At 36.2% G+C, this 27,673-nt stretch overlaps 1 protein-coding gene across 2 annotated transcripts in view; it reads left to right on the top strand.

Annotated features, from left to right (window-relative positions):
* STAG1 (STAG1 cohesin complex component) overlaps nucleotides 1-27,673 on the top strand; it is a 504,547-nt gene that overhangs the window by 163,103 nt on the left and 313,771 nt on the right. The gene's annotated exons all lie outside the window — the stretch shown is intronic.

Genomic DNA, 27,673 nt, shown 5'->3' with positions numbered 1-27,673 from the left:
AAAGCAATATAGGGTCAATTACATATAAAACCTGTTAAGTGTGCATTTTGACATTTTTATACAATTGTTGATGGTGTAGTCAAGGTTATTAAAGGTTTTTCTTTGCTTGTTTTGGAAAAGTGTCAGGAAAGGCATATTGTTTAATAGTAAGTTAACATTACAAATTTTAGATTGCATTATGTTTAATAAAATAATTTGCATATAGTAGGAATTGCTTGAGAATTTGCATTGCGTCAATCATGTGTGTATTTTTAGAATTTGACTTAATGTAAGTAACATGTATTGAAGAATATTTGAAAGAAGAAAGGGTGTAAAAAAATGCTTAAGTAGTGAATTAGAAAAACCACAGTTAATATTTTATGGATATTTATGTTTGTGTGATCTTTTATAACTTCTTACACTGTTTTTTCTGCCCTCATTCACTCAACAGGTGTCATTAAATAGTCTCAAAGAGCACATCTTTATTGGCTTCTGACTAATTCACTTTAAGGACAAACTATAAGTATTATGATTCCTTTAGTGTGTGTTTACACTTTTAGAATGTTTTAAAATTTATGCATCATTTGTATTTAGTTCCTTACATCTTCTTATCATTTTAAAGGACTAGAGGTAAAATTATTTTAAGAATATTTCTTAACTATGTAGTAATAAATACCATTTTATTCTCCAGATTTTGTACTAGTTTATCTTTCACCAGAAGTGTAGCTAGCAATTGGATATATTATATTTAAGAATTACTTGGCAATATAGATAAAGCCTGTAATTCATTATTTTAATTTCCATTTTTTAATTACTAATGATTGTATGTTAAATCTTTCAATTTTGTATTTGCTCATTTTTGATACTTCATTTTCAATGTAAGTGTGAAAGTTGGGTAATTTATGAAACCGATTTACTTTTAGAACCAAAAGCAGGCAACTTCTCATTAGTATACCTTTTATTTTTTATATGTATTTCTTTTTGAATTCCTTACAGGGCTTTAGTGTATGTTACCAGATTGATTTGTTCAGGAATCTTGGAATTTGTATGGGAAGGGGACAGTGCTGGAGTGGTGGGATGATGCTAAATGGTGAAAGAAATACTGAATTCCCAGTTATTCAAAGCAATGGACAACATTAAAGTATATAAGTATAATTTTGAAATACATTAAGTGATTTTTAGCCATTAAGCTTGATAGTTTCCATTGCAGATACAAACTGCAATAGAAAAATTGTTAACAGGCTATAGAAATACTAATGGAAATCTATTTATTGCCTCTCATCTGTAGGTAGAGACACAAGCAGAAAATCAAGGAAATTAAATTTAAAAATTGCATTTCATTATTTTGCTTTCTTTTTTCATGCAAAAGTTTATTTTTCCGGCTTTTACTTAATATGAATCAAATCTTCAATATTTATTGTGAACAAAATGTAGTCATTTGATTTCGCTATACACTGCTGCTGCTGCTGCTGCTAAGTCGCTTCAGTCGTGTCCAATTCTGTGCAACCCCATAGACAGCAGCCCACCAGACTCCCCCATCCCTGGGATTCTCCAGGCAAGAACGCTGGAGTGGGTGGAATTTCCTTCTCCAATGTGTGAAAGTGAAGTTGCTCAGTCCTGTCCGACTCTTAGTGACCCCATGGACTGCAGCCTACTAGGCTTCTCCGTCCATGGGATTTTGCAGGCAAGAGTACTGGAGTGCGTTGCCATTGCCTTCTCCGTGCTATACACTAGTGATGAGTATAAGATTTTTTTCTTTTTCACCGACTGTCTTCTGTATTCTTCATCTACAGTACTCTTACCTATTGTTGTTTTCATACTTTATTCTCTTTAAATTATTTTGGATTCATATTTTACAAAGGGTAAAGATTAGTAGTCAGAACCTTGGTACCTTCCAGAATTTGGTTTTAACTCACTTTTTCAACTTTTTCTCACTATTCTATTGAAAGTGACCCTATGCATTTTTTACTTTGCTGTGATTTTTCTGTTATTCTTTTTATGTTTTTGTTTCCTAGCTGTATTCAAATTAATCTACAAACTGTTGTAATTTTTTCCATTTTATTCAACATTCTGTTGTGGGCATTTTTTTCCAGTGAACTAACCTTACAATTTTTTTTTTCCATTTATTTTTATTAGTTGGAGGCTAATTACTTTACAATATTGTAGTGGTTTTTGCCATACATTGACATGAATCACCCATGCATTTACATGTATTCCCCATCCCGATCCCCCCTCCCACCTCCCTCTCTACCTGATCCCTCTGGGTCTTCCCAGTGCACCAGGCCTGAGCACTTGTCTCATGCATCCAGCCTGGGCTGGTGATCTGTTTCACCCTACATAATATACATGTTTCGATGCTGTCTCTCGAAACATCCCACCCTCACCTTCTCCCACAGAGTCCAAAAGTCTGTTCTGCACGTCTGTGTCTCTTTTTCTGTTTTGCATATAGGGTTATCGTTACCATCTTTCTAAATTCCATATATATGTGTTAGTATGTTGTAATGTTCTTTATCTTTCTGGCTTACTTCACTCTGTATAATGGGCTCCAGTTTCATCCATCTCGTTAGAACTGATTCAAATGAATTCTTTTTAATGGCTGAGTAATATTCCATGGTGTATATGTACCACAGCTTCCTTATCCATTCATCTGCTGATGGGCATCTAGGTTGCTTCCATGTCCTGGCTATTATAAACAGTGCTGCGATGAACATTGGGGTGCACGTGTCTCTTTCAGAACTGGTTTCCTCGGTGTGTATGCCCAGAAGTGGGATTGCTGGGTCATATGGCAGTTCTATTTCCAGTTTTTAAAGAAATCTCCACACTGTTCTCCATAGCAGCTGTACTAGTTTGCATTCCCACCAACAGTGTAAGAGGGTTCCCTTTTCTCCACACCCTTTCCAGCATTTATTGCTTGTAGACTTTTGGATAGCAGCCATCCTGACTGGCGTGTAATGGTACCTCATTGTGGTTTTGATTTGCATTTCTCTGATAATGAGTGATGTTGAGCACCTTTTCATGGGTTTGTTAGCCATCTGTATGTCTTCTTTGGAGAAATGTCTGCTTAGTTCTTTGGCCCATTTTTTGATTGGGTCATTTATTTTTCTGGAATTGAGCTGCAGGAGTTGCTTGTATATTTTTGAGGTTAATCCTTTGTCTGTTGCTTCGTTTGCTATTATTTTCTCCCATTCTAAAGGCTGTCTTTTCACTTTGTGTATAGTTTCCTTTGTAGTGCAAAAGGTTTTAAGTTTAATTAGGTCCCATTAGTTTATTTTTGCTTTTATTTCCAATATTCTGGGAGGTGGGTCAGAGAGGATCCTGCTGTGATTTATGTCGGAGAGTGTTTTGCCTATGTTTTCCTCTAGGAGTTTTATGGTTTGTTGTCTTACATTTAGATCTTTAACCTTACAGTTTTTAACGTTTATATACTATAACATGTCTGAGCCATGATTTATCTAATTAGTTTTCTTTTGCACTGCTTTATTGTTTAAGAAGGATAAGTATATTTACGATAACTATTTAAACGTAGTTTTATTCTGTTAAAAATAGTACTTCTTTGAAGATCTTTATATATCCCTATGAAATATTGCCTGTAGGAATCCTTTGTAATGTAAATTCCTGAAAGTGGTCACTGAGCGGAAGGAATGCTTAAAAATTCATGTTTAAAAAACGAATGCAGGTCTTTTAATGAAGTTGGCACAGTAATTTCAGTGTTTATTATCTATCCCTTCATTTCAAATATAAAGTAATGAAAGACAAAGTACTAAAAAGAGGGTAGACATTAATGGGTTTAGAAACTAAATGTTTCTGTGGTTTATATAGAAAAAAAACTTCCTAGTGGTCAGCATTAGGTTTAAGGTGGCAGAAGTAGATACTTGGAGCCAAGAGTTTGGATCTTGTATGTTTAAAGGACGTAAGGTGCTTCATGAAGCATGTGTGAATAAAGTTAGGCTTAAAATACATGAAGCCAGGGCCTAATATGAGACCCCATACTTGGAAGGGAGATGGAAGAAAGCCACTGATAACTGATACATAGGCTCAGGCTTGTGTTTAAGGGGATCATATTAATAAATATCTTAGGTTACCTGTGAGACTCTGCTTTATGCTTATCATCCATGTAGTTAACTAATAGAGATTTCTTTACTACTTAGGATGGCCCTAGTTTGGATACTGGCTTATGCTAAAACCCCACTTTTTGGATATTATGATGAAGGAAAGGAGAGGATGGTCATAGTCCTTATAATCAGGACCTGAATTAAATTGACTACTTTCTTGGTTGGGGAGGGAGTCTTTAAAAATCTCCTGTATCATCTTAGAGCAGGAAGTTCTTTTTAAGCCCACTGTACGATCTAGTTCTCCATGTAGTGAGTAGATGGAGCAGAGATAATCTCAAAAACATAGGAAAGGGTAAATAATAAAAGAAGTGTGTTTAAGTTTCCATAGAGATGAAAGAAATTCTACCTAATACTAAAGAGGAAATAAACTTAGTAAATAGACTTTTCTGAGGTTAAAAAGCTACATTAGATGCCATCAAAGGAAGAATTCAAGAATTGGCATTCATTAGGCATTCGTTCAGAATGTAGCCAAGAAATAAAAAAGTAAATATGAAAGAGCAGTTGAGTGACTTTGCTGTGGATTGAAAGGGTTCCAAAATATGCAGGGGAAGAATTCCAAGGGAATAGAAGAGACATAGGTTTTGACGAGGTAGTCTTGTAGAAATTTTCAGTTACATTTCCTTGGATCTAGAGTTTGTTGTCAGGAGTAAGTAAGATAAGTGAAAATCATTACACAGGCATTCCTTGTTGTTGTTGCTTTTTTTCCCTGCGCTTCACAGATACTGCATTTTTCACAAATTGAAGGCTTATGGCAACCCTTCATCGAACAAGTCTATAAACACCATTTTTCCAACAGCATTATCTTTTAATTAAGGTAACTACAGTGATATTTTAGACATAAATGTTTCTGCACACGTAATATAATATGATGTGAACATAACTTTTATATAAACTGAGAAAACAATTCATGTGACTCACTGTATTGTAATATTTGCTGTGATGCAGTGGTCTGAAACCAAATCCTTAATAGGTCTAAGGTGTGCCTGTACAGTATAACTGTAGAATATTGAGGCTTGAAAGAAAGTCTTGAAATATTTCATTAAGGATGGCCTGAACCTTTTGGCTGACTGCAATGCAAGTAAGATTAAAATACACAAAATAAATTCCTTTTCTACATTACATCATAGTCACAAATCTGGAAAGGAACTTTTAATTATTTCATGTAGTAAAGAGTTAAATAAACAGTTGAAATGCGAATGTTAATAAAAGTAATATCAGCAAAAGCACTAAATAGCAAAAATAGTATCAATTTAGAGAAAGAAAAATAGCAAACCTAAAGTAATTAGGAAGAAAGGAATTTAAAAAAGTAGAAATGGAAATTAAGTAGAAAAAGAAGTGATAGAAAGGTCTACTGATACAAAATATTGGAAATTTGACTTCAGTACACTTAAAGCTTACGGATTTTATCTGAGAAATGCAAGGGTGGCTTAATGTTAGAAAGTCTTTTACTATTATATAGCAAATAATCATATCAAAGGGAAAAGTAATGTAGAATGTTTATAAAAATCATTTGATAAAATAATAGCTGATACTCCCAGTGAACAGTAACACTTTCTGAGTCAGCCATCAAAAGGTAAGTTCTGTAGCTTGGTCAAGGTTATCACAGAAAAACCTTGTAGCTCACGTCCCACCATTTTTAACAGGGAAATTTAGATGTATTCCCAGGAATAAGTACAAGAGTATAATAGTTGAAAATATAAAATTATCCATGTTTGCAGAACATACAGTTGTCTATGTAGGAATTTCAACATAACCTAGATTATTGGACTAATGACTATTCAGTAAAACTCTTAGAAAGAAGATTAACACTAGTAAAAAAAATCAGCATTCTGTAAAGTAGTAATAAGCAATTAGAACATGTTAGAGGAAACAGTAGGCCATTTAAGAAAATAGGAAGGAAGAATGAATAAAATTTGGCATGAAATACCATTAACCTAGAAGTTTTATTATCAGTGTTGTATGGATGGAGAAGTCTTGAGGCTACTGGAAGAATAAGACTGAAATCCAGAGGCAAGAGGCTTAAGCCCAAAACCTAGAACACCAGAGAACTCCTGACTACAGGGAACATTAATTAATAAGAGATCTTCCAAAAGCCTCCATACCTACACTGAAACCAACCACCACCCAAGAGCCAATAAGTTCCGTAGCAAGACATACCATGCAAATTCTCCAGCAACTCAGGAACATAGACCTGAGTGTCAATATACAGGCTGCCCCAAATCACACCAAACCCATAGACCCATCTCAAGACTCACTACTGGACACTCCAGTGCACTTCAGAGAGAAGAAATCGAGCTCCACCCACCAGAACACCAACGCAAGCTTCCCTAACCAGCAAATCTCTACAAGCCAAACGTCCAGCCACACCCACTGGGAAAAACCTCCACAATAAAAAGGAACCACAGACTACCAGAACACAGAAAGACCACTCCAAACACAGCAATCTAAATAAGATGAAAAGGTAGAGAAATATCCAGCAGGTAAAGGAACATGAAAAATGCCCACCAAGCCAAACAAAAGAGGAGGAGATAGGGAATCTACCTGAAAAAGAATTTAGAATAATGATAATAAAAATGATCCAAAATCTTGAAAACAAAATAGAGTTACATATAAATAGCCTGGGGACAAGGATTGAGAAGATGCAAGAAATGTTTAACAAGGACATAGAAGAAATAAAAAAGAGTCAATTAAAAATTAATAATGCAATAAATAAGATCAAAAACACTCTGGAGGGAACCAACAGTAGAATAACAGAGGCAGAAGATAGGATAAGTGAGGTAGAAGATTAAATGGTGGAAATAAATGAAGCAGAGAGGGAAAAAAAAAAGAATTAAAAGAAATGAGGACAAACTCAGGGACCTCTGGGACAATGTGAAACATGCCAACATTCCAATCATAGGAGTCCCAGAAGAAGAAGACAAAAAGAAAGGCCATGAGAAAAATACTCAAGGAGATAATAGCTGAAAACTTCCCCCAAATGGGGAAGGAAATAGTGACACAAGTCCAAGAAACCCAGAGAGTCCCAAACAGGATAAACCCAAGGCGAAACACCCCAAGACACATATTAATCAAATTAACAAAGATCAAACACAAAGAACAAATATTAAAAGCAGCAAGGGAGAAACAACAAATAACACACAAGGGAATTCCCATAAGGATAACAGCTGACCTTTCAATAGAAACTCTTCAGGCCAGAAGGGAATGGCAGGACATACTTAAAGTAGTGAAAGAGAATAACCTACAGCCTAGATTACTGTACCCAGCAAGGATCTCATTCAGATATGAAGGAGAATTTAAAAGCTTTACAGACAAGCAAAACTTGAGAGAATTTAGCACCACCAAACCAGCTCTTCAGCAAATGCTAAAGGATCTTCTCTAGACAGGAAACACAGAAACGTTGTCTGAACGCGAACCCAAAACAAAGCAGATGGCAACGGGACCATTCTTATCAATAATTACCTTAAATGTAAAGGGGTTGAATGCCCCAACCAAAAGACAAAGACTGGCTGAATGGATACAAAAGCAAGACCCCTATATATGCTGTCTACAAGAGACCCACCTCAAAACAAGGGACACATGCAGACTGAAAGCAAAGGGCTGGAAAAAAATATTTCATGCAAACGGAGACCAAAAGAAAGCAGGAGTCTCAATACTCTTATCAGATAAAACAGACTTTAAAATAAAGGCTGTGAAAAGAGACAAAGAAGGACACTACATAATGATCAAAGGATCAATCCAAGAAGAAGATATAACAATTATAAATATATATGCACCCAACGTAGGAGCACCACAATATGTAAGGCAAATGCTAACAAGAATGAAGGCAAATTAAGAATAATGCAATAATAGTGGGAGACTTTAATATCCCACTCACACGTATGGATAGATCAACTAAACAGAAAATTAACAAGGAAACACAAATTTTAAATGACACAATGGACCAGCTAGACCTAATTGATATCTGTAGGACATTTCGTCCCAAAACAATCAACTTCACCTTTTTCTCAAGTGCACATGGAACCTTCTCCAGAATAGATCACATCCAGGGCCATAAATCTAGCCTTGGTAAATTCAAAAAAATTGAAATCATTCCAGTCATCTTTTCTGACCACAATGCCGTAAGATTAGATCTCAGTTACAGGGAAAAATCTATTAAAAAATGGTGGGTAAATAACACACTTCTGAATAACCAACAAATCATAGAAGAAATCAAAAAAGAAATCAAAATATGCATAGAAACAAATGAAAATGAAAACACAACAACCCAAAACCTTTGGGACACTGTAAAAGCAGTGCTAAGGGGAAGGTTCATAGCAATACAGGCCTACCTCAAGAAACAAGAAAAAAGTCAAATAAATAAGCTAACTCTACACCGAAAGCAACTAGAGAAGGAAGAAATGAAGAACCCCAGGGTTAGTAGAAGGAAAGAAATCTTAAAAATTAGGGCAGAAATAAATGCAAAAGAAACAAAAGAGACCATAGCAAAAATCAACAAAGCTAAAAGCTGGTTTCTTGAAAAGGTAAATAAAATTGACAAACCGCTAGCCAGACTCATCAAAAAACAAAGGGAGAAGAACCAAATCAACAAAATTAGAAATGAAAATGGAGAGATCACAACAGACAACACTGAAATACAAAGGATCATAAGAGACTACTACCAGCAGCTCTATGCCAATAAAATGGACAACTTGGATGAAATGGACAAATTCTTAGAAAAGTATAACTTTCCAAAACTGAACCAGGAAGAAATAGAAGATCTTAACAGACCCATCACAAGCTTGGAAATCGAAACTGTAATCAGAAATCTTCCAGGAAACAAAATCCCAGGACCAGATGGCTTCACAGCTGAATTCTACCAAAAATTTAGAGAAAAGCTAACACCTACCTTACTCAAACTCTTCCAGAAAATTGCAGAAGAAGGCAAACTTCGAAACTCATTCCATGAGGCCACCATCACCCTAATACCAAAACGAGACAAAGATGCCACAAAAAAAGAAAACTACAGGCCAATATCACTGATGAACATAGATGCAAAAATCCTTAACAAAATTCTAGCAAACAGAATCCAACAACATATTAAGAAGATCATACATCATGACCAAGTGGGCTTTATCCCGAGAATGCAAGGATTCTTTAATATTGGCAAATCAATCAATGTAATACACCACATCAACAAATTGAAAGATAAAAACCATATGATTATCTCAATACATGCAGAAAAGGCCTTTGACAAAATTCACCATCCATTTATGATAAAAACTCTCCGGAAAGCAGGAATAGAAGGAACATACCTCAACATAATAAAAGCTATATATGACAAACCCACAGCAAACATTATCCTCAATGGTGAAAAATTGAAAGCATTTCCCTTAAAGTCAGGAACAAGACAAGGGTGCCCACTCTCACCACTGGTATTCAACATAGTTTTGGAAGTGTGGACCACAGCAATCAGCACATAAAAAGAAATAAAAGGAATCCAGATAGGTAAAAGGAGAAGTGAAACTCTCACTGTTCGCAGACGACATGATCCTCTACATAGAAAACCCTAAAGACTCTACCAGAAAATTACTAGAGCTAATCATGAATACAGTAATGTTGCAGGATATAAAATTAAGACACAGAAATCCCTTGCATTCGTATATACTAACAATAAAAAAACATAAAGAGAAATTAAGGAAACAATACCATTCACCATTGCAACAAAAAGAATAAAATACTTAGGAGTATATCTACCTAAAGAAATGAAAGACCTATATATAGAAAACTATAAAACACTGATGAAAGAAATAAAAGAGGACACAAATAGAAATGTACTGTGTTCATGGATTGGAAGAATCAATATTGTGAAAATAACTATACCCAAAGGAATCTATAGATTCAATGCAATCCCTAGCAAGCTACCAACGGTATTCTTCACAGAACTAGAACAAATAATTTCACAATTTGTATGGAAATACAAAAAAACCTCGAATAGCCAAAGAAATCTTGAGAAAGAAGAATGGAACTGGGGAATCAACCTGCCTGACTTCAGGCTCTACTACAAAGCCACAGTCATCAAGACAGTATGGTACTGGCACAAAGACAGAAATATAGATCAATGGAACAAAATAGAAAGCCCAGAGATAAATCCATGTACCTATGGACACCTTATCTTTGACAGAGGAGGCAAGAATATACAATGGAAAAAAGACAACCTCTTTAACAAGTGGTGCTGGGAAAACTGGTCAACCACTTGTAAAAGAATGAAACTAGAACACTCTGACACCATACACAAAAATAAACTCAAAATGGATTAAAGATCTACATGTAAGACCAGAAACTATAAAACTCCTAGAGGAGAACATAGGCAAAACACTCTCCGACATAAATCACAGCAGGATCCTCTCTGACCCACCTCCCAGAATATTGGAAATAAAAGCAAAAATAAACTAATGGGACCTAATTAAACTTAAAACCTTTTGCACAACAAAGGAAACTATAAGCAAGGTGAAAAGACAGCTGTTAGAATGGGAGAAAATAATAGCAAACGAAGCAACAGACAAAGGATTAACCTCAAAAATATACAAGCAACTCCTGCAGCTCAATTCCAGAAAAATAAATGACCCAATCAAAAAATGGGCCAAAGAACTAAGCAGACATTTCTCCAAAGAAGACATACAGATGGCTAACAAACACATGAAAAGATGCTCAACATCACTCATTATCAGAGAAATGCAAATCAAAACCACAATGAGGTACCATTACACGCCAGTCAGGATGGCTGCTATCCAAAAGTCTACACGCAGTAAATGCTGGAAAGGGTGTGGAGAAAAGGGAACCCTCTTACACTGTTGGTGGGAATGCAAACTAGTACAGCTGCTATGGAGAACAGTGTGGAGATTTCTTTAAAAACTGGAAATAGAACTGCCATATGACCCAGCAATCCCACTTCTGGGCATACACACCGAGGAAACCAGTTCTGAAAGAGACACGTGCACCCCAATGTTCATCGCAGCACTGTTTATAATAGCCAGGACATGGAAGCAACCTAGATGCCCATCAGCAGACGAATGGATAAGGAAGCTATCGTCATACACACTATGGAATATTACTCAGCCATTAAAAAGAATTCATTTGAATCAGTTCTAACAAGATGGATGAAACTGGAGCCCGTTATACAGAGTGAAGTAAGCCAGAAAGATAAAGACCAATACAGTATACTAACGCATATATATGGAATTTAGAAAGATGGTAAAGATAACCCTATATGCAAAACAGAAAAGGAGACACAGATGTACAGAACAGACTTTTGGACTCTGTGGGAGAAGCCGAGGGTGGGATGTTCTGAGAGAATAGCATTAAAACAAGTATACTATCAAGGGTGAAACAGATCACCAGCCCAGGCTGGATGCATGAGACAAGTGCTCGGGGCTGGTGCACTGGAAAGACCCAGAGGGATGGCATGGAGCGGGAGGCGGGAGGGGGGATCGGGATGGGGAATACATGTAAATGCATGGGTGATTCATGTCAATGTATGGCAAAAACCACTACAATATTATAAAGTAATTAGCCTCCAGCTAATCAAAATAAATGAAAAAAAAAAAGGAAAAAAATTTGCATGAAATAGAATAAAATTCTGTTTCATACTCTTCATTTGAGTAACATAAAAATATCTGGAAAGTACTAAAAGTTAGGAAGGATGCAGAGTACCACCTAGTGAGAGTACAAATCTGTATAACCCCTTTGGAGAAAAATTTGACAGTATTAAGAAAAGTTAAATGATCTATTCATGTTTCCTTCATTTAGCAACTGTTTAATGAATACCTATACTGTGGGCAACACCTTTTTCTTTCTTATGTCTTTCTTTTTGTAACTGGGATACTTTGAAGAAAGGGAATTTAATTCCTAGATATAACTTGTAGAGAAATTTTTATGTTGTTTTATAGATGAGGCTCATACAGTAATTTTTATTGTTAATTTGTAATGGTGAAAAGAAAGACAAAGGAAGTAAAAGTCTGTGAACAGAACAATTGGTAAATAAAATGTGGTATATTCAGACAGTTAAATTCTCTGTAGCAGTTAAAACCAGTGTGAACTAGAGCTTTAGGTACCATTATGGACACATTTTGGAAATGCATTTTAAGGGACAAAAGTAAGCTGCAAAATGATACATAATATATAGTGCTACTTATATAAACACATGCCTAAAGGAATCAGACAGGTGTATTTGGATTGCTATAGCAATAACTGAAAAAAGAAGCAGAAAGAAACAAATATGGCTGTAAAATATTAACTGTTGTTGAAACTGGATGGTCTATACCTTCTTATCTATCTTATTATTTGAAATAAAAGTCATAGTATTTCTGAAATGCTTTCCAAAAGGAGGACTTATATTGCCAGTATATTTGAAAAATGATTGTATCCCTTCCCCTTTGGAGAAGTGAGATGTGAAGGTTTTGGTAAGATTGGTTTTTAAAACCCTAGTTTTTTATTTATCCAGCATTCCACAACCTTTGATTCTTACAACTGTTTATGACCATTTTGTATTTTAGTTTTTTCTCCTTATTGGAATTGTGAAAAATCAATTTTACTGGCTTAATAGATATTTGTTACATGCATCCTGTAATTGGATGATAGTTCCTGAATGTATAGAAATAAAATCACAGTTTTTCTCTCATGGGAAGCAGGTATTACAGAATACTTTTCTTCCCCCCATTTATTTTTATTAGTTGGAGGCTAATTACTTTACCGTATTGTAGTGGTTTTTGCCATATGTTGACTGCAAATCAAAACCTCAATGAGGTACCATTACAGAATAATAAAACAGATATATAGAATAGGTTGAAAACACTAAAAATTCACTTGAGCCTGTCTAGAGGACAGGGTTATCATGGAAGTCTTGCCTGTATAACTGAAATTTGACCTGAGACTTGAAGGATGAGAAGGAGTTAGCTAGGTAGTAGCAGAGGGAACTCACAGCAGAAATGCAGCGCACAAAGATAAAATCTCTACCCCTGCAATGGAAGCCGTAACATGTCCAGTAAAAATAGAGCTAAAAGAGGCTAGATTCTAAACATTGACCTTTTTGTGAAATCGATGGCATTTTAGTACGAAAATGACAGGATCATATTAGCATTTTTAGAAGTACCTTTTTGGAAACAGTTTAGGTGATGATTTGGGGTGTGTGAGGCTGGAAGCAGAGACACTAGTTAGGAGGCTCTTTTTTTTTTTTAAATTGATCCAATTCGTAAGTAATGAAAGTTTGAATTTATAGTGTCAGTGAAGGGGAAGAGGAAGAGAAAGGGGTTGATTCTATCATTATGAAGGCTGCAAGATGCTTCTGAAAGATGAGAAAGAGGACAGAATCTCAGGTAATTCCTATTTGTTTGATTTGAGGATATTCACTGAAAGGAACTTTGTAAGAATATAGGTGTTAGTGATGGGTGTGTGAATAGTTTGGTTTGGAAATTTTGCCATTTAGGTGCGTGACACTGACTACATACTGAATTTTGGAACATTCAAGCTATTATTCTGTTATTTGTTGCTTTAGTAGTTATGAACTAGCATTTTAATGAATTTCTATAATCTGTTGGCATTTGCATTTTGTACCCCCAGACTTCATCTAAAAAAGTTGGGCTACAAGTGATTCTTCAACAGAAATTCATTGAGAGCTCTTGTTTAAGGCATTGGATTAGGTACAAGAGATATAGTATGAGCTAAGCTTGTCTGACCCTTCCCTTCATAGACCATAGATGGGAGAGGAAATTCTGCATAAAAGTAAAATGATCTGTTAATATACTATTACAAACTGTTGATTAATGCTAGGAAAACTCCATTTGGTCTTAATGTACTGATATAATAAATTTTGTGAATAAGGAAGTGCATTAAGCCTGTAAATGAAGTATACTCAATGGCACAGATTGGTTTCCTGTTTGCTTTTGACAGATGACTTATGAAGATAAAACTGATTTTTTCTGTTGAAGTTGTGATTGGGAAAGACACAGGGATCTTAGGGTGTTAGTCTGTGATTAGTCATTCTCTTTCTTTTAGGGAGGAAACTGTTCTGATGCTAAATAAAAGTATAAACTTCTACAGGGCATTTGTTTCTTCTAGTACCCAACTTAGAAATGGGTTAGATGCCAAATCTCAAGGTATCAAATGCAGGGGAGTTCTCCCCCAAACTTTGTGTAGGTGAGTTTTACTTACTTTATGACGACACGAAGGATAGTGAAAAAGCACCTATGAGTTTATTAAAATCACACCTGTTAACTTGTGTTTGAACTGACAGTTAGGTAGTTACTGTCTGAGAATTGAATACTTTTCTGAGCTGTTAATTGAATGGATAAACATGTCTATAATAGTTTTTTAATGTCTGAATGTTCATTAAAAGCTTAAAAGTTTTAAGAAGTATTAAAATAGCTGAAGAATGTCGTAAGAAGTGTAATTATAGAAGAATTGGTAATGAAACAAACCTTAGGAGACAAATACTATTAGGAGAACTTAGAACTATTGCGTGAAATGTGCTCACTTCGGCAGCACATATACTAAAATTAGAACTGTTGCATGAAATGAAACTTTATAACAAACATGGTCAGGAAATATTGAGAGAAGGAAATACTACGATGATGATGAGGAGTGAAACATTATAAAACTAAGCAAATACATAAGTACTTGAATAGGATCAATGTATGAGTGTAATATAAGAAATACCTGCTTATTAGTACAAACACTACAGTGGCAGGATATTGGGTATAGGACTTAAAAATCATGGGAAAAAAAAAGATTTATTCTGATTTTTAACAGTATCATAATAAAACATCTAAACTCAACATAAAACATTTAGATTAAGTTAAGGTGACAGTAAATGTGGAAAACTGAAAATAGCCATTGTTTCAACAATAATTTCTCTTATATGTAAAATATCTTAGGTGGTCTTTGCAGTGGCAGTAGGTAGACTGACAGATCATCAAAACTGTTAATATATTTTAATACTTCAGTAATCATTAAGAAATATGTAATCATAACTTTAACAGCTGTACATTTCTATATTTATAAAAAATGGATATTACATAATAGAAAGTTACCATAGCAGCACAATTGTAGTCTTTACCCAAGGTAGCAGACATTGGGTCCTATTTTAATCCAGTGATTATCTTTTCAATCCTATTTCTCATTCCTCTGTCTTGACCCTTGTGGACCTAATATTTCTACTAATGATGACAGCTAGCCACATTAGACATTACATAGTCCATGAGTAAGTTGATGTTTTAGGGATGTGGTGAGGGAGGAGGTCTTGCTGGTGCCAGGCACTGGAGTCTTGAGATGAACTGCTTCATTTTAAACCTCTTAGTCCCTGTAGATAAACCATGAATGGCCACAAGAATGGTCAAAGCCTGATAAGTAAGGTCTAGCAAGCATACCTTTGTGGACATTGATTGCCTGCAGAGCCCCAAATGTGATGGAAATTTTGTTTGAAGGCCTACCAGTGCAACTAGATGTAATCCTGTTGGTGAACGTGCATGGCATCCATGAGTTGGAAAAAGAAGATCTGAGTCTTCTACAAAACACCCTATTGCAACAACATCACTGCTAGGATGCCTGTGGCTTTTAGACTCAGACTGGGAAGTTGAGCTGCAGTGATTTCTTTTGTGACTGCTGCTGGCTAAATTCCAACTGGCACTACAAGCTGACACTGCAAGCAGCGCACCATCTACATTTATCAGCAACAGAGCACTTTTTAGAAGACCCTAGATGAGATGGACATTGTATGAGATGGAATTCCTTGCTCTGCCTATTTTGAGACAAGGGTAGGGTTGAATTGCTCTTCTAGGTCTAGAAGTCTCACTGTACACTTATTTGGAAGTCCCCTGCAGGTGATCTCTACATGGATAAGAAATCCAACCCAACCCCCATGAAACTTTGAAAGCTAGTTCCAGTCACTGTGATGGTCCTGCTGGCCATGGTTATTAGCATTGCAGTCCTGCTGATCAGCATCAGGAGGAAGTTGGGAAGTACAAGAAGGCAGAAATCTAGGACTGGGAAACTCAATATACACCCCAGCATATGTTTATAGTGGGTAGAGTCAGAGAACAGTGTTCAGACCACTTCCGGGGTGAAATTTGAGTCTTGACTCGAGGCAGATAGTGTACTTTCTTCACCACCATCCGGTTCTTCTCACCTACTTGTCTCCATCCTGACAGTTCTTTTCCTAGGACTGTCTTTCTTTCTGGCTTTGTATCCCAACCTCTTTTGAAGACCCATTTCTAATATTCCTTCTTATTCTTAGTCCTTGGATAAGAAATCTGATTCTGTAAAAGCAGGCACAATAGTGTCATCTTTGATTGTGCTTAAAATAAAAGGTTAAGTTTAATTAAGAAGAAATGCAAAAAGGCAAAATGGTTGTCTGAGGAGGCCTTATGGATAGCTGAGAAAAGAAAAGAAACAAAAGGCAACGGAGGAAAAGATATATCCATATGAATGCAGAGTTCCAAAGAATAGCTAGAAGAGATAAGAAAGCCTTCATAAGTGAATCAGTGCAAAGAAATAGAGGAAAACAATAGAATGGGAAAGACTAGAGATGTTTTCAAGAAAATTAGAGATACCAAGGGAATATTTCATGCAAAGATAAGCACAATAAAGGTCAGAAACAGTATGGACCTAACAGAAGCAAAATATACTAAGAAAAGGTGGCAAGAATACACAGAAGAACTATACAAAAAGGTCTTAATGACCCAGATAACCATGATGATGTGATCACTCACCTCGAGCCAGATATCCTGGAGTGTGAAGTCAAGTGGGCCTTAGGAAGCATCTCTAGGACCAAAGCTTATGGAGGTGATGGAATTCCAGCTGATTTATTTCAAATCCTAAAAGATGATGTGGTGAAAGTGCTGCACTCAGTATGCCAGCAAATTTGGAAAACTCAGCATGGCCACAGGAATAGAAAATGTCAGTTTTCATCCCAAGCCCAAAGAAAGGCGATTCCAAAGAATGTTCAAGCTACCGCACAATGCACTTACCTCGCACTCTAGGAAAGTAATGCTCAAAATTCTCCAAGCTAGGCTTCAACATTATGTGAATCATGAACTTCCAGATGTTCAAGCTGGATTTAGAAAAGATAGAAGAACCAGATATCAAATTGCCAACATCCGTTAGATCATGGAAAATGCAACAGAATTACAGAAAAACACCTACTTCTACATCATTGACTATGCCAAAGCCTTTGTGGATTACAACAAAACTGTGGCAAATTCTGAAAGACATGGGAATACCAGACCACCCAACCTGCCTCTTGAGAAATCTGTATTCAGGTCAAGAAGCAACAGAACTGGACATGAAACAACAGACTGGTTACAAATTGGAAAGGAGTAAGTCAAGGCTGTATATTGTCACCTTGCTTATTTAACTTATATGCAGAGTGTACATTATGTGAAATGCTGGGCTGGATGAAGCACAAGCTGAAATCAAGATTGCAGGGAAAAATATCAGTAATCACAGATATGCAGATGACACCACCCTTATGGCATAAAGCAAAAAGGAACTAAGGAGCCTCTTGTTGAAAGTGAAAGAGGAGAATGAAAATGCTGGCTTAAAACTTAACTCTGAGAAAATGAAGATCATGGCATCTGGTCCTATCACTTCATGACGTATAGATGGGATAAGAGTGGAAACGATGACAGACTCTTCTTTTGGGCTCCAAAGTCATTGCAGTTGGTGACTACAGCCTTTAAACTAAAAGATGCTTGCTCCTTGGAAGAAAAGCTATGAGAAACCTAGACAGCATATTAAAAAGCAGAGATACTACTTTGCTGACAAAGGTCCATCTAGTCATAGCTATCGTTTTTCTGGTAGTCATGTATGGATGTGAGAGTTGGACCATAAAGAAAGCTGAGCACCAAAGAATTAATGCTTTTGAACTGTGGTGTTGGAGAAAACTGTTGAGAGTCCGCAGGACACCAAGAAGATCAAACCAGTCAATCCTAAAGGAAATCCGTCCTGAATATTCATTGAAAGGACTGATGCTGACGCTTCAATACCATGGCAACCTGATTGATGTGAAATACTGACTCATTGGAAAAGACCCTCATTCTGGGAAAGATTGAAGGCAGGAGGAGAAGGGGTCGGCAGAGGACAAGATGGTCGGATGGCACCACTGACTCGAGGGACAAGAGTTTGAGCAAGTTCCAGGAGTTGGTAATGGGCAGGGAAGACTGGTGTGCTACAATCCATGGGGTTGCAGAGAGTCTAACATGACTGAGCGACTGAACTGAACTCCAAGGATAAGAAATCTGATTCTCTAAAGGCAGACAAATTAATGTCATCCTTGATTATGTCTAAAATAAAAGGTTAGGATGACATTTTAGAATCATTTAAACGTGATAGACTACCTTTTGAAGCCTTAGGTAAATTTTGGTCAGAAAGAGCTGTTTCTCAATACATTACAAAGAAAGAAGTATCACCTTCATCCTGAATTATCTGTTAGTACTACTTATTGATGAGAAGAAAATTTGGCTTCATTTGGGCTTGCATAATGGCCATATCAATGTGGTCAAACTACCAACACATATGCTTCTCACTTAAAAGGGAATATTAATTTAGTTGTCTAAACACATTTTAATTTTTTTTAAAAAGACTGTCCACAAACTGTCAGGGTTTATTCTTCAGCTTACCTCTATTATAGCTGATAGTGATGTTTTATTATATTAAAATATCTGTATATACTTTGTCACTAGTATTTTTTGTGACTTTCTTAATATTACAAATGTAATGAAATTTAATAAAATGTGAAGAAAACATTTAACAAGAGAGTTTGAACTTGCATCAGAATTATGCCAATAAAAGAAAAGAAACCTATATATATATATTTTATCCTGTGTTAGGTTTTACATAGAACTTCAAATAGTAATTGAATAAATGAAATACTTACTTTAGTCATGGTATTAACATACCAGGGTACACACCTTAGAATCAGAGTAGCTTAATTTTAACTTCAGAAATGTTTGATTTTATAACCCAAGGTTTCTCCCATAAATGGTTAAATTTTTATACAATAATCATCGATCCATTTTAGATATTTGACTGGGTTATTTTTCAGCTCATTTATTGTTTAAGATTCATAGTCCCATATCATTATTATTTGTGCATATCTTAAACTGACATTTGGAACTGTTCCAGACTATTTCATAATCAGTTTAGTGCCTTAAAATGCTTTGCTCATTTGACAGCAGTTGTAACAAAGTTCCAAACATTAACTCTATACCTTGCAGTTTTTGTGTTGCATAGATTTTGAAGTATTAAGCATTGTCTACTGTTTCTCAAAGATACATCTACATTTATCTACTGTTTACCAACCACAGTGGAAAAATGAGCAAGTGAAGACAATCTTGTTCTGCTATTTGTCAATATTTTCTTGTTCTGCTTGTCAATGTTTTCAGGAGAAAAGATATTAACATTAAAGTGAGTTTCTGATTCTTCCCTGAGTCAGTCTAATTCTTAGGGCTTCTCTGGTGGCTCAGAAGGTAAAGAATCTGCTTACAATGAAGGAGACGCAGATTTAATCCCTGGGTCAGGAAGATCCTCTGGAGAAGGGAATGTCAATCCACTCCAGTATTCTTGCCTGGAGAATTCCATGGATTCTTTACCACCACAGAATTGTAAAGCAGTCGTCCATCAAATAAAAAATAAATAAAATTTTAAAACAAGAGAATACTTGAGTGGGTTGCCGTTTCCTTCTCCAGGGGATATTCCCTACCCAGGCATCAAACTGGTATTTCCTGCATTGGCAGGCAGATTCTTTAATGCTGTGCCCTTAGGGAAGCATAAATAAAGATGTATTGAGGTATAAATGAGATTTCTTAGCATTTCTTCATTTGTCCACCTCAGTAAATTTGGATTATGTGCTGTTGTAGTTTCTTACTGTATATACTAACGAATCATGTATAAAGCAGAACCTTTCAGAAAATATTTCCAGGATTTGTTTCTAAACTGTTTAAGAAAATTATATATATGTTGATAGCATTCCTTATTATTTTCTGGGCTTTAGTCCTAAACCTTTGAAAAAGTGAAAGTGAAAGTCGCTTAGTCGTGTCTGACTCTTTGTGACCCCGTCACCTATATAGTCCATGGAACTCTCCAGGCCAGAATACTGGAGTGGATAGCCTTTCCCTTCTCCAGGAGATCTTCCCAACCCAGGGATTTAACCCAGGTTTCGTACATGACAAGTGGATTCTTTACTTGCTGAGCTGCAAGGGACACCCAAGCCTTTGAAAATGGAAGACAAAAACGATTTCCTCCTGTTCAGGACTTTTGATCTAGTACAGGATTTCTTAACCTGGAGTCAAAGCTAGAATTTTTAATAAGCATGAACAGAGATGAAGAGAGTAGTAACAAATTTGAAATTGGTTTTAAAAACGTAAGTGCATGGAGAAGAAATAGTGGTGGTCAGATCTTTCTGTGCTGCTCACAGAAGCTTCAGAATATCTGTTTCCTTCCAATGGCTTCTCTTCCAGAAGAATATCAGGGGACATGGGCTCGGTCCCTGGTTGGGGAACTAGCATCCTGTTACACAAAGTGGCCAAAAAAAAAAGAGATCAAGCTCTGAGCCTTTGGAGTTGGAGCACTAACTCCAAGACCCTAGACTACCAGAGAACTATAAACCCTAGGGAGTATCAAATAGTGTGAACTGACACAAAGGAAACCACTTGAATAGAAGACCCAGCATCACCCACCCTGTGCAGGATGCCTCATCTAAACAAGAAACAAAACAAAAATACAAACCCAATCATCAGCAGACAGGATTACCATCTCACTTGCTCATAACTGGAAAAAGAAACAGCAACAAAAATCTCAGCACAAATCTCACCCTATGTGAAGCTTACACAAACCACTGGTCCAGCCTTAGGAGGGCAAAAACCAAACCGAAGAAAGAATTCAACCTTCAAGCCTGGGAAAAGGAGACCTCAAACAGAATAAGTTAAAAATAATAATAAAAAGGCAGAGAAATGCTAAACAAATGAAGGGACAAATTAGAAACACAGAAGTCCAAATAAATGAAGAAGTAAACAGGCAAACTACCTATAAAAGAATTCAGAATAATGATAGTAAAAATGATCAAAAACCTTGAAAGAGAAATGAAGAAAATGCAAGAATCAGTTAACAAAGAGCTAGGAGAATTAAAGAATAAACTTACAAACAACACAATTATTGAAATTAAATATACTCTAGAAGGAATCAGTAGCAGAATATCTGAAGCAGAGGAGAGAATCAGTGAGCTGGAAGATAAAATGGTGGAAATAACTTCTGAAGAGCAGAATAAAGTAAAAAAATGAAAAGATCTGAGGATACTCTCAAGAGTCCTCACAGACAATATCAAACCCAACAACATTTGAATTATAGGGGTCCCAGAAGAAGAGAAAACGAAAGGGTATGAGAAAAATTTTGAAGAGATTATAGTAGGAAATTTCCCCAACATGGAAAAGGAAATAGTCAGTGAAGTTCAAGAGACGCAAAGAGTCCCATACAAGATAAAACCATGGAGAAACATGCCAAGACACATACTAATCAAACTAACAAAGACTAAACACAAAGAAAGAATATTAAAAGCAGCAAGGGAAAAGCAACAAGTAACATACAAGGGAAACCCCATATGTTTAACAGCTGATCTTTCAGCAGAAACTCTGTAGGTCAGAAGGGAATGTCAGAATATATTTAAAATACTGAAAGGGAAAAATCTACAGCCAAGATTACTATACCTGATAAGGATCTCTTTCAAAATTGATGGTGAAATCAAAAGCTTTTCAGACAAGTGAAAGTTAAGAAAATTCAGTACCACCAAATGAGCTTTACAACAAATGTTAAAGGGACTTATATAGTCACGAAATACAAGAGAAGAAAAATATCTACAAAAGCAAACCCTAAACAATTAAGAAAATGGCAGTAGGAACATACATATTAATAATTTCTTTACATGTAAATGGATTAAATTCTCCAACCAAAAGATTCAGACTGGCTGAATGGATACACAAACAAGACCCATATATATGCTGTCTACAAGAAACCCACCTCAGACCTAAAGACTCATATAGACTGAAAGTGAGAGGATGGAGAAATATATTCCATTTGGTTTGTGCCAGTGACTCCTTTTCAATAGTTGTAGTCTTTTGAGGGTTCTGATTACTTGAAACAATGCAAACTAATCTGACATTAACAGTTTTAAAAAGTATGTATATATGTTGTGTTGTTTGCAGCATCTTTGTGGTCAAATATGAATGCTTTCTGACTACAGAAATTCTGTAGTATATGAATACACATTTTCAAGAAAGTCACATATTTCATGTACTCTAATAAAACTCCAACTTTCACTCATCACTCAGAGATGCTTGCCTAGATATATTTCTTGTTAGCTTTTCCTTGTGAACTTTGATGTCTTATGACATTAAACTTGGTTGTGCTTAGGTCTTTTCTTCCTGTCCATTTTAAGTAGGTCTGACAAATGTTAATCTGTGTTTTTATTAAGATCCTATATTTTAACTGAGAAGAGTGTGATTAACAGGGTTTTTCTGGTAGATATGATAGGAAATCATTTGTGTATAATATCCATAGCCTAACTTTGGTTTTGAAATACCAGTACTTCATAATTTAGTCATTTTGATTTCAAAAGGTACATTATAGACATATATTCAATACTTGGAAAATCTTATTGCCAGCTTTATGACAACATCTCATGCGTTACTGCAAGGCAGGTGTATTTTCACTACAGTCATCCGTTTTAATTATCATGTCATCATATCCACACATATATCTTAGATTTTTCTGCTGTGATATCACTTCCTGGTCATTTGTAGCCAGCCATTTCACACCTTTTCCACATACTGATACAACAGTAGGTTATTCTTCAGGGATAACAAGGATTGGGAAGATTGTTTTAAAAGGTGTTATTTAAAAAATCCTTTTAGAACTGTTTGGTTTATGAAATGATATTTACTCATTTAATAAATTGCAGAAGGACTTGATCAATCCCAGAGTAAAATGGAAGAGAAAAAAATAGTTAGGGTGACTTTAACTCCACTTTTCTACTAACTTGAACATTTAATTCCAGAATAACCTTGTGTTACTGGTTGAAGCCAGCCTCAGCAGCATAAAGCAGTTGAGAATCCTGGCAAGAGATTGAAAAGATTTAGGACAGACTTTTCTAGTATAATTAATAGTACCCCCTTTCACCCTTTAAGTTTTTCTAGCTTCTATGATAAATTGTAATGGCACTCCAATAATTGGAAAAAAATTAACTGAAGATAAAGAAGTTACAAGACTGAAGTTTATTGATGAGGCTCAAAAGGTACAGCATGGGTATAAGACGTTATGTGTTTAATGAACAGAGATCATGCCAAGTAATATGGAAATTTAATGATTTCAAAGGGGAAGTAGTTCCTCAATGTCTTAGATGTATTTGGGGAATTTGAATTTAAAATATTGATGGTTTTTCAGATGATCAGAAGTAAAAATTATGTATCTTAAGATATTGGATATATCTTTATTAACATTTTAGAATTGACTCGAGATGCTTTGATTGGGGTGGAAGGGAAGACCTTGACCAAGAAACAAAGGTTCAGTTACGTAGGGGAGAGAGAGAGAGAGAGATGACCCAGGTGAAGTTGCTCAGTTGTATCCAACTCTTTGTGACCCCATGGACTGTAGCCCACCAGTCTCCTCTGTCCATGGGGTTTTCCAGGCAAGAGTACTGGAGTGGGTTGCCATTTCCTTCTCCAGGGGATCTTCCCAACCCAGGGATTGAACCTGGGTCTCCCACATTGTAGGTAGACACTTTTACCGTCTGAGCCACTAGGTAAGTCCTAGGGGGATAATTAGTGTATCATAAAAAGGGTGGGCAGTAGGAAGGTAAGCCACCTGGCAAGGATCTTAAAGGCTGGTGAGTTTGGAATGCTGATAGAAACAGGGTGGCTTGGGTATGATATTAAAGCCAGTTATCATAAAGCACAAAAAAGGAAGTATGTAGTATTCTGAAGCCATTAGGGAGAACACCCAAGTTTCAGATTGCATTAAGGATATAGAGACATCGAATTATTTAAACGTGTAGAGGAATTTTACAGTGAACTGCTAGTTCTGGATGTTTTCAGAGAAAATAGTTGGAAGGAAAGTCAGTTGGAGAGTGAATTAAGAGAAAGAAACCAAAAACTGTGTAGTATTCTAGAGCAGGAAAAAAGTGGGCTAAGTGGTTTTATTTATTTATTTTTTCCATTTATTTTTATTAGTTGGAGACTAATTAGTTTACAGTATTGTAGTGGTTTTTGCCATACATTGACATGAATCAGCCATGGATTTACATGTGTTCCCCATCCCGATCCCCCCTCCCGCCTCCCTCCCCACCCCATCCCCCTGGGTCTTCCCAGTGCACCAGCCCTGAGCACTTGTCTCATGCATCCAGCCTGGGCTGGTGATCTGTTTCACCCTACATAATATACATGTTTTGATGCTCTCTCTCGAAACATCCCACCCTCGCCTTCTCCCACAGAGTCCAAAAGTCTGTTCTGTACATCTGTGTCTCTTTTTCTGTTTTGCATATAGGGTTATCATTACCATCTTTCTAAATTCCATATATATGCGTTAGTATACTGTATTGGTCTTTATCTTTCTGGCTTACTTCACTCTGTATAACGGGCTCCAGTTTCATCCATCTCGTTAGAACTGATTCAAATGTATTCTTTTTAATGGCTGAGTAATATTCCGTAGTGTATATGTACCACAGCTTCCTTATCCATTCGTCTGCTGATGGGCATCTAGGTTGCTTCCATGTCCTGGCTATTATAAACAGTGCTGCGATGAACATTGGGGTGCACGTGTCTCTTTCAGACCTAGTTTCCTCGGTGTGTATGCCCAGAAGTGGGATTGCTGGGTCATATGGCAGTTCTATTTCCAGTTTTTAAAGAAATCTCCACACTGTTCTCCATAGCAGCTGTACTAGTTTGCATTCCCACCAACAGTGTAAGAGGGTTCCCTTTTCTCCACACCCTTTCCAGCATTTATTGCTTGTAGACTTTTGGATAGCAGCCATCCTGACTGGCGTGTAATGGTACCTCATTGTGGTTTTGATTTGCATTTCTCTGATAATGAGTGATGTTGAGCACCTTTTCATGGGTTTGTTAGCCATCTGTATGTCTTCTTTGGAGAAATGTCTGCTTAGTTCTTTGGCCCATTTTTTGATTGGGTCATTTATTTTTCTGGAATTGAGCTGCAGGAGTTGCTTGTATATTTTTGAGGTTAATCCTTTGTCTGTTGCTTCGTTTGCTATTATTTTCTCCCATTCTAAAGGCTGTCTTTTCACTTTGTGTATAGTTTCCTTTGTAGTGCAAAAGGTTTTAAGTTTAATTAGGTCCCATTAGTTTATTTTTGCTTTTATTTCCAATATTCTGGGAGGTGGGTCAGAGAGGATCCTGCTGTGATTTATGTCGGAGAGTGTTTTGCCTATGTTCTCCTCTAGGAGTTTTATAGTTTCTGGTCTTACATGTAGATCTTTAATCCATTTTGAGTTTATTTTTGTGTATGGTGTCAGAGTGTTCTGGTTTCATTCTTTTACAAGTGGCTGACCAGTTTTCCCAGCACCACTTGTTAAAGAGGTTGTCTTTTTTCCATTGTATATGGCTAAGTAGTTTTAATGTTTATACAGGTTACTTAGTCATTTTAAGAGATTTACTGACTTCAGTTTTCAGAGTAAACATGGCTTAAGATGATTTGAAAATTCAGTGCATTCAATTCTCCAGGTATTTTTAGCTTTCATTGACCTAAAAGTGAGCCTTATTAGACATTACTGGGGAAAGTGCTGCACTATTAGAAGACAAGATTTTCATTATTCAGCTGAGATGGCTTTGAGAGTCACTAAACATCTTTGACCTGTAGTTTCCTTATCCGTGATTGATATTGTGCACATTAGGCTCCTTGTGAGAATAAATAAGGCTAATTTATGGCAGTGTGTTGTGATACAAAATATTTTAGTCATACTTGGTGTATGATAAAATTCAAAGCTCACCTTTCAGTGAGACTTAATGTTGTTTTGATTCTGTCTTGGGCTTGTATTTGTAGATATTGTAGGGGAATTTTAGAGTGCATCATGCTAAAATTTTGGTTAAAGCTGGAGAAAGTTATAAAGAAAAGTATTCTGAGAGGTCATATTCTAAGCCAAGGCAGACCTTGCCAAGCGTGTGTAATGTCAGTTACCACAAATAAATCATGTTCTTTTGAAATGTGCATTAAACAATGTACTCTGATAAAATGCTGCTTGGAATAAAATGCTGAGGTTAATAAAAAAAATAACTCATTTGGACATTTTTAGTTGTTTTGATATCAGTATCTCTTCTAGTAAAGGACTGTTGTGAGTATGCAAAGAAACATAACAGTTCAGAATAGTTCCATTAATTCTTTGACAGTAATTCATGCAGAATAGAAAAATAAAGGCAAGTACTGACTGTTTTTCTCAAATTTTTTTTTTATTATTTTACTGTTAAGTTGTTGGCACCTCTTTGCTCCTCTCTCAAATCATATATTTAGACTTGCTGGTTCATGAAATAAAAACATCTTGAATCACTAGTTTAACTTAAACTCTGACATCGGTAAGTATTGGGTTGGCCAAATAGTTCATTTGGGTTTTTCCATAAGATGATATAGAAAAACTTGAATGAACTTCTGGCCAACAGAATAGCAGGCTGCATTTTCTCTTCAGTTTTCCATTATCAGCTCCTGATGATGGCTTACTGAAAAACAGGTGGTCACAGTTAACTGTTATTTTAAAAACATCTGTTCAATGTGAGGCAAACTCCCTTAGCTTTCTTTAAAGTGTATACAGCTTCTTCCAGTCAAGTTTAATGCATGTACTTCCCTCATACTAGATACTAGCTGCACACTTAGGATATGTTGTGTCCCTCCCTGTCCCCATACCCCTCTCTCCAAAAAGCCTCAAGATTGAGTATTTTTGAGTATCAGCAACTATGACAAGCAGTTTTTGTATCTACTATACCACATTTGACTATGCCAAAGCCTTCGACTGTGTGGATTACAATAAACTGTGGAAAATTCTGAAACAGATGGGAATACCAGACTACCTGACCTGCCTCTTGAGAAACCTGTATGCAGGTCAGGAAGCAACAGTTAGAACTGGACATGGAACAACAGACTGGTTCCCAATAGGAAAAGGAGTACGGAAAGGCTGTATATTATCACCCTTCTTATTTAACTTACATGCAGAGTACATCATGAGAAATGCTGGGCTGAAAGAAGCCCAAGCTGGAATCAAGATTGCCAGGAGAAATGTCAATAACCTCAGATATGCAGATGACACCACCCTTATGGCAGAAAGTGAAGAGGAACTAAAAGGCCTCTTGCTGAAAGTGAAAGAGGAGAGTAAAAAAGTTGGCTTAAAGCTTAACATTCAGAAAACTAAGATCATGGCATCTGGTCCCATCACCTCATGGGAAATAGATGGGGAGACAGTGGAGACAAGAGTCAGACTTTATTTATTTATTTATTTTTTTATTATTATTATTATTTTTTTCCAGTGGGTTTTGTCATACATTGATATGAATCAGCCATGGATTTAC

The sequence above is a fragment of the Dama dama genome, chromosome 19 (genome assembly GCF_033118175.1).
Source record: "Dama dama isolate Ldn47 chromosome 19, ASM3311817v1, whole genome shotgun sequence".
Lineage (NCBI taxonomy): Eukaryota > Metazoa > Chordata > Mammalia > Artiodactyla > Cervidae > Dama > Dama dama.
The sequence above is the reverse complement of the archived record's forward strand: the minus strand, read 5'-3'. Positions and strand labels throughout refer to the sequence as shown.